The 15177-nt window shown below is 41.7% G+C and overlaps 1 protein-coding gene across 3 annotated transcripts in view; it reads right to left on the bottom strand.

Annotated features, from left to right (window-relative positions):
• zbtb16a (zinc finger and BTB domain containing 16a) overlaps positions 1-15177 on the bottom strand; it is a 125180-nt gene that overhangs the window by 57240 nt on the left and 52763 nt on the right. The gene's annotated exons all lie outside the window — the stretch shown is intronic.

The raw sequence follows: 15177 nt of genomic DNA, 5'->3' as shown, positions 1-15177 counted from the left end.
TTTAGTGTGTACGTAGCATAAGTGCTCTTCCGCCATACAATATAGTTCTCATTTTTATCCGCTTACAAAATCGACTGTTCTAGTCTAAAACTTTTACGCCTGCGGTCGGCGCATGTTTTCAATAATTTCCAATGGAAGCTCTGCATTTATCAAATAAGCCATCAGCTAGCGGATTTCTTCCGGACTCAGCGCTGAGCACCGAGAGTTGAAAAATGTTCAACTTTGGAAGAAAAGCTCCGCTCGTCAATGTCAGTTCTCACACGGCTGTCCAATCACAGTGGAGGTGGGGCGGGACAAGTATCAGAGCAACCAACCGTCTCGCAGCTGACATATCAGAGCTACCAAAGCGCTTAGCTGAAGAAAGCTGGCACTCAGCTGAAAAACAGCTGGCATTCGGCGTTGTCCAGGTGTTTTCAGCCGCGTTTAAAAGTTTTGGTGTACACAACCCCTTAGGCTGCATCATACAGTAGACTTTTAAAAATAAAGGTGCTAAATGATATAATAATTATTATATTAAATGTATACTGCATTGATAACAATTAATACCTTGGCCAATACTCTAGTTTTCTATGTATTTTTATGCTTCTTAGGGTCTGTACCATAATGCAATGCTAACATCAAACCAAAAAAAGATTAAAATGAACGTTAAGCGGCGGGACACACTAAAACTTTTTTACGCGGCTGAAAACGCCTGGAGGACGCCGAATGCCAGCTGTTTTTTCAGCCGATCGCTCTGGTAGCTGTGATACTTAGCTGTGAGCTGGCTGATTGTTGTGATACTTGTCCCGCCCCTCCTCCACTGTGATTGGACGGGCGTGTGAGAACTGACATTGACAAGCGGAGCTTTTCACCCAAAGTTGAATCTCATTCAACTCTCGACGCTCAGCGCTGAGCGTGGAAAAACCACAGAGCGTCGGCTTTCAGCGCGGAAAAAAATCTGCCAACTGCTGACTGTTTTGAAAAACGCTGCGCTTTTATCGGAAACAAATAAAAACATGCCTGGCCGCAGGTGTAAAAGCTTTGGTGTGCACGCCCCCCAAGTCAAGTCCCCTGTGCTGAATGCTATTTGTGTGACATGCAATATTGCAGTCTATGGGGCTGTTTATACTTGGTATTAAGATGCGTTTTGGTCGATCGGATCACAAGTTGATAAGAAAAAGACACATTCACCTTTACACCTGGTCTCTTTTGTCCACTTTTGACCGCTTCCCTCCTGATTTTCTGAGGGGGTGGTCTGTGGGCCAGGTCGCCCGCTTTCATTTAAACGTGAGCAGGAGAAATGACAGGATTAAATTGACGCGCACTAATATTAGGTCAATGTTTTGTACGTGTATATGTAAGTGCTTTCTCTGATATGTCAGAACAATCGATGAAATAAGCTTGTGCAACTTTCATGCATTCGCAAAATGAAACAAAAATGAAAGAGACTGAGAGCAACCGCTTCAGTTTTATCAATCACACTGAACACTGTGTTTGCGCCTAAAGTCATGTCTGATGTTAAAACACTGTACTCGGTACATTACACATAAGATAACAGGCAGAAATCTGAAAAACATGAAAACATTAGCATCTACACCCTAAAAGCAATCCAGTCAAATGCGCTTTTTGACTAACTCTGAATGCTGAAAGTGGACAAGCTCGAAACGTTTTACACTGCGTTTATATCTGTAATTAGTCAGGTTCACTTGTGATCAGATCGGCCAAAACACATCTTCATACCAGGTGTAAACAAGCTCTATGTATACCACCCCAAATCAGTTACTTGCAAGGCTGCCTATGTAGACAGTAGGCAATGAGGCAGCTCACTGGGTTCTGTTACAGAGCTACAGACACACAGCAAGAAAATGAACAGCACCGATTTGATTTAGCTCTACAGTAGATTAAGTTCTGCTTTCGGTAAAATGAAGACCAGTCAGCTGGTTAATATTTATACATCCTTCACAGAGAACAGAAAGAATTGCAAAAGAGATAAAACTGAGGACATCTATGCTTCTTCTGATAGTTTCACGGTCTGGTGCACAGACAGAGGACGTCTCGGGACAAACCGAAGCAGACAAATATTGACTCGCTAAACACACTTGCACTTCAAAGACGCTTCTAAATTTATCTGCTCGAAATGAGCACGATGTTACACATTCATTCACTTGTGTTTTATCCTTCTAAATCTCTTAATCCATTTAGCTTAAACACCAATTTATCAAGCAGGTCGCTCGACCCTCCACTTTTTCTCTCTCACATGCTGTCATTTCAGCTATCCTGCCTGAGATATACTCAATGCATTTAAGTTGACATGTACACAAACACACGTCATGTGCACGCATACACACTTAAACATAGACATAGCAATTATTATGATACAGACTGAAAGCGTACACTGTATGTGGTGTCTGAGACCTTTGAGTGCCTGCTGTCCAATCCACACGCAGAAACAAAGCAAACATCACTAACAGGAAAATGTTTAAGTGTGACCCCAGTGTGCGACAGGCTAACCCTTCCCCTGCAACAAAAGATGAAAGGTTCCATGTGTTTTCCTCTTCCTTTCTTCAGGTCACTTAAATTATGACTCTGGGCAGTAAGAGGACAAAGAGCTTTCAGAAGTGAAGGAAACAGGAGCTGGGTCAAGATGGAATCAGCAGGGTTTGCCTGGTGTGAAGTGGCAGGAAATGAGGGGAGGCCTTTAGCATCTCACCACCTTCAGCATCCGTTTTAAGTTGCCACTAAAGCCTGCCGCTGCCATTCTGGAGTGAGGTTAAGAGAATCAGTGCCAGCATATACATAAGTTCAAATCTCCTGTGAACAGATGACGCCAACCCCTGAATGGACTTCAGATGCCATCTTGCATGAAACTGCCAAATTTTAAAGTGAAAGTGAAGTGACATGTTTGTCAAGTATGGAAAACATACTTGAAATGGGACCTTTGCATTACACCCATCCCAGTGAGTAGCAAACAAATGCACTGCAAGTCATAAACACACACACCTGGAGCAGTGGGCAGCTATCCATACAGCACCCAGGGAGCAAGTGGGGTTAAAGTGCCTTGCTCAATGCCACCTCAGTCGCAACCTGCCGGGCGTGAAACTCCAACTGGCCCAACTCTCGAACCAGTAGGCTACATATATTTCAATCATAATCACAACATATTATCATTGCTTTTATTGCTACTATTCTAGTGTTGAAATATAGAAAAAGGCATTTCTATAAAGCAGCATTGAAATATGTAGCCTACTGTGTAAAGCACTATACAAAATGTAAACTGAATTGAATTAATCTTGGTCCTAACTACCCATCTGTATTAATAATTAAATATGGTGTTAAAGTCAATGTTCAGAGCGACATGATCCCGTTCATTTCAATAAAAGCTTGGTGATTTCCGGCTACAGTGACCGTTGGCGACAAGAAGTGGGCGTGTCCAGCGACGTGACAAAGTCAAGTGTGCTGCACAAGCCCTGAAAAGTGAAGCCAAAACGTCTCGATCGCCCCCCAGTGACTGGTCCTAGTATAGGTTATAAACCCCGCCTCCCCCATGTTATTCAATGGGACTTGAGACCAACTAAACAATTTATTTACACTTCAATATCTTTTATTCCAAGGATGGTTTCTGTCATTTACGGTAGTTTTATCACGCTTACTGTATGTAAATACAAGTGTTTGTTTTTAATATAAGTTTGTTTTTAGTTAGTTATTTAATGCTATAAAAACTGTGGTGTGATGTCATGATTGACAGCTGTGATATGTGCATTCTGCGAGAGCAAGGCCCTAATTTTGCAGCTTTACTTGCTCACTACTGCGCAGGACTGGTCACGAAAACGCTACTGCACAATCTCAAGACGCAAGATGCAAATAATACACTTTCGGCATTAGGATGCAATTGTCCGTGATAGATGTGAAGACGCGTCGTGCTGTTAGGACCGGAGCACGTCCTCATAGAAAGTACACATACCTCTGTAAAGGCAAAGAAAGAAATCCAAATCTGCATGTCGCACATGCGCAACGGGTTGTAAAAATGCTCGCACTGCGTAAAAATGCTTTCTAACTGCAGCCGCATTCAGGATCCCTATGATGTTATCGACCGATACCGATCTGCGGCTGATCGATCGGAGCATCCCTAGATTTGTCTTATGTACCTTAACAAACAGGTATGCTTGGGATCATGTAATCCCGAAACCCACCTTATTATTCAGGGCTTCCCTAAAACCAACATTTCAAAGACATATTATAGAAAATACTCGTGTCCGGGATCGTTTGATTTTGGTTGATGATTTTCCAGAATCTGTGCGTGCGTTCACACACATACAATCATTAACTAGCGCATTGCGTGCTGTTCATTTACGCTGGCGAATGATCTCAGTTTCAGCGCAGAAAGCGGGGATCTGATCAATGCTTTATTCAAGTTTGCAGACATTTCTCAACATGAATGTTGATCTGCATTTAAAACCCCTGTGTGATAGAGCTGAACGCTAACTTCTTGTTGCAATGACACGCATGTAATCACTACAACACACCCCCTTATGATATTTTTTCTACCTTTTGTTTACATGGGACATGTTCTGGAAATGTTATGGCAATGTTACTAGGCCCCCCTTACGCAAGCGACCCCAAAATCAATTATGGGAGATGTTCGTGTTCACACAGAAGGCACGCTGGCAATATTATGGGACTTTTCTGGCAACAATATGCTGAGTGAAAGGCGTTTATCTTCTAGAGTACTTTCCCCAATGTGTACTATTGCAAAGCACCTTAATACTGATAAAAATAATATTAAATAGAAAAGTTATGCAACTATTATACAGAAATACCACCCAGCGTTTAGTTAGTTAGCATGTATGTAGAAAGAGCAAAAAAGATTCACTTCCACTCCACACCCTGATCAATACCTCCAGCTCTCTTTTATTTATCACAGGAGAACCTGAGAGCCTGACCATGCGGTGAACCCTCTCCCCAAACGACCACCGAAACTTCAACCAACCACTGAATGCGACAATTGAGCCGTCTTTACAGTGCTGTAAATGGCTTTACTGCTGGGCGCAGAGCAGCGGGAGACAACTTCTGCTCCTTCCTCATTTGCCTTTCATGAGCTGTAAAGGGAAATGCAGATCTTGAAATATTATTGGCTAGGTCTACATCAATTTACGGCTCTGGCCAATGAGCGAACCTGGCGAGCGAGGTGGCCGGGGAATTAAACGAGAAAAATTACTGGCGCTCTCCTTTTGAATCGTGACTTTGAGTACCTAAAGGCAGCCTGAGTCCCGACAGCGATGTGTGAAATGCTAACTAGGGACTGACAAATGCTCTTAGGTGCTAGCATGGTCAAAGGAGCGGTACAGCAGTACTAGACGGTCTGCGATGGGCTGCACATAGTTAACAGAGCCCGTGCCTGTTCCACAGGTCAATAACCTGTAAAGATTTAACATTTAGTGCCCATTATTTCCTGCTTTCAAGTCACACATTGTCAAAGGCACTCTGTAGTTTATTAAGACCCAGGTCAGGAGCGCTGGGACCAGCAACTACGGCACAGGCACACAGCACGAGTCATTACAAAACGGTTACACACTTGACACAGGCATGCAATGGGGGGTTACTGTTAAGATTACAGTTAAGAAAAAAAGCCTTTTTTCAGGAAACCTTGCAAGCACAGGGAAACTGAATGATTTTAGGAGTGCAATAGCACAGATAATAGGAAATGCATTAAACACGCCTAGTTTAACTGCTGTCAGGTGCACTCATTTACATATTTGTTTATCATTTAATACCAAATGATTTTCTATCTCCATTAACAACAGCTGTAAATGAAGTGCAAGTACATGCACGTGCAAAACAGACGTCACATGCAGTTAAAACACTAGGAAAAATCAATTGTGCACTAGCAACATGTTTACAACTGCATTTTGCTTCTTTGACCAGTTAAATAAAATAAATAATGGGTTACTGGTAAAGTCTGCATAAACTCTGATCTTTCCAAACATTGTGTCATATGCTTTCTAAAATCATTTTAAGTGAGCAGGAACATTTCTTAACATAAAAAGTAAGGAAAGGGGAAGAGAAAGAGGGTGATGGCAAAATAAAAAGAGGAAAAAAGTTACTTCCATAAAATTCACGAACGTTGAATGTGCGACACCCCCTTTAACTTCCTCACTTAAACCCTTTACGATGTCCTGACACTCGTTTCAGATCCACGGACTTCCTCCACATCATCTCTTGCTCCACATCTGTAAGCAGAACTTCTGTACAATAACAGTTACAATTTGAAATTGACTATGTAGGACGTTGATATATATCCTATCTGCAAATCAGCCATCTGTAAACTATGTGCTTTTCTCTTGGCAGAAGTTCTTGAGACAGTCAAATAGCTTCTCTGTTTTCCAGACTAAATGCAAGGAGGAAGTCAAAACTGTGGCAAAAGCAATATGAAAAAAATAAACCAATATTTAATAAACAGACATGTTTCCTAGTATTTATAAACAAAATAATCGTTTTGACTGTCGAAATTACTGTCATCCAATCAGAAATGTATAATTTGAAGAATGCTTTTATTTTAAATATTTATATATTTTACTGTAGCTCCAGTCTCTCAAGGCTTTGGCCCTGTCAGGGGTTGCCCATTAAAAATTAATTACTTATGGTCGCCCCAGACGGTTTCAAAGTGCCTGAGATAGAGATGTTTTTCCTTAGCGCTGAAATTGTTTGGACGGCCCTGTATTAGTATTCTGATCCACAAACGTGTTTGCAACAGTAATAACACAATATCCACGGCTGCTTTTCATGTTGAACCTCCCAGTGGAATGGGCAGCATAAAAGCAGCCCTTGTGTCCTGGCTACTTCCAGATGGGACTGCTTTTATCTTTTTTTCATTTTTTTCAACATGAAAGCGCCGTCGGCAGATCTTTGCTTAGCGTCTGATTCTCTCTTCAGCCAAAAATATGAAAGTTTCAAAGAGCATTTCATAAGGGAGCGCCGCCGTAAATGGGATTCATAGCTTTTTAATCTGTGCTAAGAAACTGATCTAAAAGTTTCCCATAGCAGTCGTCCAAGCTTACGCAATGCAATAAAATATGTTCCTTGGAGAGTATTTACTTTTATCAGTATTACACGGAAAACAAATCGTGGTTTATCCGCCATATACATACGAGCAATGATACTGTTTTTAAACGATTTTGTGCTGACCCACAAATATACAGAAGAATAACAGGATTTCCTGGGTGACTTATCCAGCTCGGCTTACCAGACCTTTTTTCTGGTATTGGGATGTTCTGAGACATTTAAAAATATAAAACCTCTCTTCTGCCACATTCATTTGAAGGATGAAAACCTAGAAACCTGCTGTATACATCTATATATGGTGAACATAAGATATGAAGGTCTAAAAAAACGCCCCCCCCTGGAAGTTAAAAAAGGAGACCTACAGAAATGAATGTGTTTGAATGGGATAAGCATTTATCACATAAGAGCACGCGCTCTGTCTTCATGGCCACAGCTGAGATAAAGGCCAGGTGAAGCATCAGTGGGTGGCATCACTGAAGGATTTCAACACACGCTGTCTGGATCTAAACGCGTGCGTTTCATGTTTTTAAAGTGCGGCGGTGTGCGGGAAGCCTCTGCTGTAGAGGTGTGCCCGTCCGACCGCTAACCCGCTTCATTCAGAACTCAATTGGACTGGCACAGAGCACGCCAACACATTTTGCCATCCATTTCAACTCCGCCAGCAGATCCTGTTAATCTTAATCTAATAATCACCATCACAGATGAGATGTTATTAGCATTCTTGCACGGAATTGGGTTCTTTAACGACATTTCGTAAATAACTTTATTAGGAGCTATACTTAATTTGGACTTAAGAACTTAAGGGTGTTTTGGACCAACTGCCTTTAGATTAGGGTATGTTGTTTGTTTCAAGACATTTTGATGAATTCGAATCCTGAACGGATGCATTGTTTGATCTCTCAGCTCTCAATACGGAGCATGATGCTAAAAGGAATATGCTCTGAATGTAAAGTGGACAGTGATATGAGAAATCCACAAAGGACGTCTGTCTGCTCAGTGGCCCACCAGGCCTGATAAAGTGGGTACAGCCACTATGATGAAAGAAACACACAAAAAAAAATAAAAAAATCCATACTGGCCACAGGCTCCTCTCCAATCTATTTTCTGCTCAGCTGGTTTTAAATGAAGTTATTATGACTCATTAAAATGCCCGCAAGCTTGTGGAAGTCGGCCAATTACAATTTAAATTTAGCTTCCCTTTACACATACCCCACCTCAGCTTCTAGCACCCCCTCGGCACAACCAGCACCACACCGCTGCATTTCAACCGCTGGCTTAGAGCTACAGCTTACATCTTTGAACACAAACAAAACCCAATAAACAAATAAATCACTTTTTCCAGGGACTCTGCCAGCGCTGGAAATCTGGTTGTGGGATTGCGCCTTCCTCACCAAACTGGTTCAAATCAGCGTGACCTACAACGCCCAGAGTTTGATTGATAGGATCAGTACGGTTTATATTTCAGGTCAGGGGAGTTGTTTGGACTGCATTCTTCTTCAAAGAGCAATAATGATTAATTATCAGCCATTGTTGTAAATGACTGACAAAATGTAACATGTTGATTAGGTCAAGCTGTTTCCCCTGTATCCCAGCAAAGCCAAGCTGGGAGTCAACCGTAGGGTGAATGCGATTGCGACATTAAGATTTACTGCAATATAAACCGATATAAAAACTGAGATAACAGCTATCGTGAATGGAATGTGTGCAATGTTTGTTTAGGGTTGTAAAACAATAAAAAGCGTTTTCGTCAGCGCCATTCACACGGTTTAAAAGGACACTAGCTATTGTTTGTTTTTATAATATATTCATATAACCTCAAGATATCAGCTACGAGCACTGTCCTGGTCGGTTTATGTGTTGCATTCCCACCAAATAATACAGATCACAACACAACATAGCCACCTAAACGCACCGAACTGCATGCAAGAACTGTAAGCATTTGCGTATTTTGTCTTTCACGTCGCATGTTTGCGCGCGTGTGTGTGTGTTTTGCTGAACCGCTCTCATTTCCAGCAGAACAAATTAATCTGTGCCCTTCCAGCTACGCTTTCCTTTTTGACAGAGGCTGCTCAGAGGACAGAAATGATGAAGCAAATCCAAAATTCAATCGCCTGTGTTCTGTTTTAGAAGGCACACGGTGTACTGTACAGCCCATAAAACTCCCAAACAGCCTCCAGACGCTGCCGCAATCACCCTCCATCAAAACACTTTGTCTCGCATACAAAAATAAGACCCGGCATCGAGCTGAATACCAAATCAGCCCATTAGAGCACAGGGGCACTTGCTACTTAGCAACCAAAGGGATTTAAAGCTGCAATACCCGACAACAAAAGACTCAGATCAAGATCTTTTACGGGGTATTATGGCTGGTGTGAGCTTATTCCATGTTTTAATCGAAAAATGTTAACAAGATGATAGCTTCAATGAAAAGAGGCAGGAAAATGAAACAAATACCAACATCTTTAAATGGAACAGTCATAAAGGGAAAATGTCATTACGTTCCAGTTTTTTCTTTCTTTTTCCAGTCAAAGGCATGGGGAGAATTGTGAGTTATTCCAAATGAGGCTTGACATAGATCTCTTTAAGAGAAATACAGAGTTTGGGAAAACAACAAAAATGCAGGAACTAAATATTTACAAAATATGCTCAAATTCCAAATGTATTGTAATAAACTCAAGTAAAAAATTACATTTTCATTCATGCATTTGACAGATGCTTTTATTCATAGTGTACACGTACAATGCACTCAAACTAGATTTTATCAACAAGTGTGTTTCCTGGTAATCCCACAATCCCAAAAGTTGCTAACACATAATTTAGAGAATATAATTATTGTTTGTGAAAAAATTATTTTTCATTTTATTTAAAAATAAATAAATTAGCAAACAGACATGTTGTATACTCAAATCGGTGGGCTTCTACCAAAAAAAATGGCCTTTGTGCGGTCTGTAAGTATCTATTTCCTGTTCCTGTCTTAAAACATTAAACACAGACATTATTATAAATCCTTGCCCATCCATTCATCATACAGCACGGCCCAGAGCATCCTGGGAATAAACTGTCATCAGCTCTTTGTAAACTTGTCAAACATTACCGAGCTGCTACCCCACATGCGTAATCATTTCTCCTGGACCTTATAATGGCGAGAGATTTATGTGGCACATAATTCAAACGTTGTTTTAAATGGGGATTTAATGTACATCAACAGGTCACAGAAAGTATTATGGGCTGAAACCACCAGAGAGAAGTTAGGGCACGCAGCCAAACAGAAGCACAGCCCATTTATTCAACACCGCCCGTCTATTGCATAAAAGATAGGGAGGGGGGGTTTGGCTGGAATGAAGGCGGGGGGAGTGAGAAAGGGGGCTTTATCAGCTGCTCCGAAGAATTTACATGAGAGCGCCGAGCACCGGGGCTTTTTCCCTCTCCCCCCACCCTTTATTTACAGCCTTTTCTTCCATCAAACCCCAGCTCATGTCCCACTTACAGCCTCTCTATTTCGGAATATGTGGCTTGGAAAGCAGTCAAGTTTCATTAATTTCTAGTTTGGGTACAGTATGTTCCTGGACACACATCTGCGAGCGATCATAAACGCTCTGGAATGTTGGCACAACATCCAGACCTGCCGGCAGCTGATGATGTCATCACTGTGAGGGAAGAGCTGGCGAAGGGCCAGACTGTGGGAGCCCAGAGAGAGAGACAGAGAGGAAATGCTCTTTTCTTCTCGCTCATGCCTCACATTTTTCAAAGTCTCTATGCTTCAGCCATCTATATTATGTAGACATCCAAGGGTCGGGATCAGGTGCGCTGCAAGTTCAGATTATACTAGGGCGAGAAATGAAAGGTCCTCACTTTGAGGAACACGACTTTGTAGACACACGCTGAGGACACGAACCAGGAAACCGATGTGAAACGGGCTGACAAAAGCTCCTACACAACCAAGATAATAGCTCGCCAACAATGGAGCTAAAGAACAGCCCGCGGGCCACGTAATGCAGCCATAATTGAAACGGCTAATTTGCCGTCATCAAAAGAAGAAAAGCCCATGTGCTTGAAAGCGACAGCTGATCACAATAGTAGAGAAAACGATTCCCATACTTGTAAACGGATACAATGCAGAAAAACGACAAAAGTTGTACCACAGATGTTGATGCATAACTATCTGAATGAGATGGCAAAGAGCACACGAGGTGTTGAATGTGGTCATGCTGTGCCAGCCCTGCTTCAGTCTACTGAGCTAATGTAGTCAAGTGAGGTCCACTGGTTGTGTCCTCTGAAGAATAATGGCGCTTTTCCACTGCATAGTACCCCACAGTTTGGTTTGGGTCGGGTCAGCTTACTTTTGGGAGCTTTTCTACTGGGTGCTGTACGTAGTACCCAATACTTTTTTTAGTACGACCTCAGTTGGGGGTTCCAAGCGAACCGAGCTGATACCAAAACGTGACGTGAAAACCCTGTAGATCACTGATTGGTCTGAGAGAATTGTCACCACTTGCGTCATTGCTATAATGTAAAAGATTCGCTTTACCTTCATGCTAGCTTGCGTTGTCTCAAAACATGTTGTCATCTGTGCTCTGCTATAAGTTCCCAAACTCCCTTTAAGCGATGAAAACATCCACAGGTTGAGAATCAGGAACACCTTAACAGTTTTTTTTTCTAGACTTGCAGTTTGTGGGGGCACATTCGTCACGCGCACGTCCGCATATATACTTAAATGCAACTTAAATGAGGCTCAGAGGATCGCGTTAACGGACGCCACAGGTGTTTGTACAGAAACTGTCATGTGAGACAGAGGTAGTGATAAACGCGATGTGCAAACATGTATTTGTGTTGGTCAATTTTAATTTTGTGGTGGACTGAGAATGAATGTATGGGAATGTACAACAACACTCTCACTTGTATGATGTCACAGCAGGAGGCAGCGCAAATATAACGACACGCCTATAATCCCTCCCACTCCGAAGTGCCACTAAACTCAACAACAGTTAGGAAGGGCACCAACAGTGAGATTTGATCTATTTAACTTTAAGCTGCCGACTTCCAATTGTCTGTCAAGTTAAAGAGGATGCAACAGCTACATATAAAAAAGTTACAAATTCAAATGATATTTGCCAAACAGCCTGTGTTGATCTATAATTCCTCCGTAATGCTCAGCTTCGCCTTTCAAAAATGGATCAAAACATGTCCCTTGGCTAGCCTGCCTAGACCACGCACAGCAGTCTTTGAAGTCACAAGGGAAGCTCGCATAACACTAATAGCCCAGCCAAGCTCCAAATGGCTGAGTCACTTTTTTGCTTCACCACCGCGCTGCCTCACAACCCAGCAGCTTCCAGACCACGTTGACCTTAACCTGAGGAAAAACACAAGCACGCGCTATTTCAGCTTCTATTATCGGTCTCTCTCCACAGTCTCCCACCACCAAAACCTGCACGCACCGCCAGCCGCCAACAAACTCCACCTCTAGCACGAGGCCTCGTAAGCCCCTGAAAAACCAAACACCACAACCGCTGCTGTCAAACAATAATTACCAAAAAAAAAGAGACAACACAGGAAAGAAAAAAGCTGGCGCAACATTCACTGTACATACTGTACCCTGAGCTGTGGCAGGCAGCCCAGACTGGAGCACAGCCAAGTCCACAATAAAACAAACATAGACGGCATGCAAGGGCGAGAGGAGTGGGGGGGCAACGAAATGGTACACCACAATACAATACAATACAATACACACGGCATATCTAATACCATTTCGTCTGTAGGAGCGGAGGAGGAGGGCAGAGCCTCTCGCTTGGTGTCAACGTTGCGAGCGCTGATAAAAATCAAACCGCTCAGAACAGGAAGGATAAAAACAGAAAGTTTGCAATGAAAGAACAAAGCACTAAAAAACAAAAAAATAAAACAAATCAAAGAGCTGCGCCGTCTCACTGCCTCTGCCACTGTCTATAAAAGTGTTTCCACTGAAAAGCTTGAGGATTACACAAGAGTGAAGCTCTCAAGAGCCAGACTGCTACAAACACAAACCAGGTTAACGTTGTGTGTCAAGCACAGAGCATATGAACGTTAAAACGGTTTTGTTCTTGGGTTTTGTTTTGATGCACTAAAAATAAGCCGCTTCGCAACGCTCGCTTGTTCTGGTTGTTGAGGGAGGCTGTCTGGAGTTGCGTCTTTGGTAAAGATCTTAAAGAATTATGACTGGTACTTGTGCTCATATAAAAGCAGAACTGTTGTCGTGATTAGCACCGTTTGCCATTTGACTCTTTGCCATTTCTCCGTTTTGGCTCCACCGTACGAGGGTTACGTAAAAGAAGAGGAAAAACAGGAAAACGGAGCTGGCCGACTTCTAAACTGACTTGGGCCAACTTTGGTCACCTTTTGTGCAGATTTCCCTTACCTTAATGAAAGGATGTTTTAACACCTGATCTGTTGAGAGTGACCATTTTTTTGTATGTGTGAACATTACACTTTAAAGTGAACCTTTAGTTATGAAATGAAAGATATGAAAGATAAAGTTATGTAATATAAGTGTATCATAATATTGAATTTAGTAATGATAAGATGATAAACATCAAGATAATAAAAATAATCAAGAGAAATTTGATGTTGATAGAGAAGATATTAAATATAAAATAAGATGAAAAAGAAGAAGAGGAAGAAGAGGAAGATGTACATAAATATAGAAAAAGATTCCTGTATTGCTCAATTGTTACTGTGGGTTCACACCAGCCATGTTTGAGGCGTCAAATTCACGTCTACTTTGTGCCTTGAACATTTTGAGTTTACTCGCTTCATTTGCGCGTGAAAGCCGCACGTGAAATTGTAGTCATTCACGTGGAAATTCAGGTCATGGGAGCAGTGTTGGGGAAAGTCACTTTTAAAAGTAATGCATTACGATATTAAGTTACTCTGCAAAAAAGTAACTTATTGCGTTACTAAGTTACTTTGCATGGAAAGTAATGCTTACGTTACTTTTAAGTTACTTTTGCGTTACTTTATCTTACTTGGCTGAGGCTTGATCTCTTTCAGGCTTTGCAGGTGTTTTTATGATCGCAAAAATGTCAAGCTCTGGCCTGCCATCTCCGTTTCTGACTCAAACCGTTCTTGCTCATGCGCACAGAGTGCGCAATTCTACGTTAATATGTTCAGTTTAATTCAGTACATTATTTTATTTTTAAATTGAATTAATTAAACTGAAAAGTAACTTGCATTACTTTTTTAAAAAGTAACTTAAATACTAATGTGTACATTTATAAAGTAATGTGTTACTTTACTCGTTACTTCAGAAAAGTAATATTACGTAATGCGCGTTACCTGTAATGCATTACCCCCAACACTGCATGGGAGGGGCTTTTGCCACTCTGCTCGCTTTCTGTAATCACGTCACTACTAGAGCAAGCTTTGGTTAACGCGGCACGTTTTTCCGCCAAAGTTCAAATTTAACTTAACGCTTTCAGATTAAAGAGTCTGCCAGATGCATAAATGTATGATGATCTTCCTCATGGAAGATGAAGCAGCAACAGCTTTAGCAAAAAAAATAGGGAAAATAAAAAGTAAGAGGACAGGTTGTTTGTTATTTTTTGGTTGTCTAGGAGTTTTCTACCTTTTCTAAATACCCAGGTAGTGCAACTGGCTTGCTCACTAGAGAGAAGTGTTCATGTAATACTGAGAGAGTAAATTATAAGGTCCTTAAAAAAAGGTACCACAGTCCTTCTGTAGATCAAAGGCATGAGAAAGACAAGGGCAATACAAAGGTCTTTTTGAAGCATTTTCTTACCAATGGTCTCATGCAACCCTGCTTCAGACCTCCGGATTATCCAAAGTAATATTATCCAAAGCGCACAAGCCAGTTTTCCATAAGGATGTCTGGATTACTATAACGACACAGAACTTGTTGGCGACTGCTGTGGGTCAGTGTTGAATACAAAACAGAGTTGTTCAGACCCGGTCTCTTTGTCTCATCACAGTACAGCTCTCATAAATGTCACCGTGCGGTACATGCTCCATGGGCTGCCATTATGAGCGCATGAGTACTACAATATCTCCACAGAGTCTGTTATTGAACACGCATCTTGGGATTTGAACAGCCTCTAAAATAAACATTAGATATTTCCTCAGAGCTGTGTCTGCCACGCTGAGTCGTGCATG

The sequence above is a fragment of the Misgurnus anguillicaudatus genome, chromosome 9, assembly GCF_027580225.2.
Source record: "Misgurnus anguillicaudatus chromosome 9, ASM2758022v2, whole genome shotgun sequence".
Taxonomy (NCBI): Eukaryota; Metazoa; Chordata; class Actinopteri; order Cypriniformes; family Cobitidae; genus Misgurnus; species Misgurnus anguillicaudatus.
This window is presented reverse-complemented; position numbering and strand designations above follow the sequence as displayed.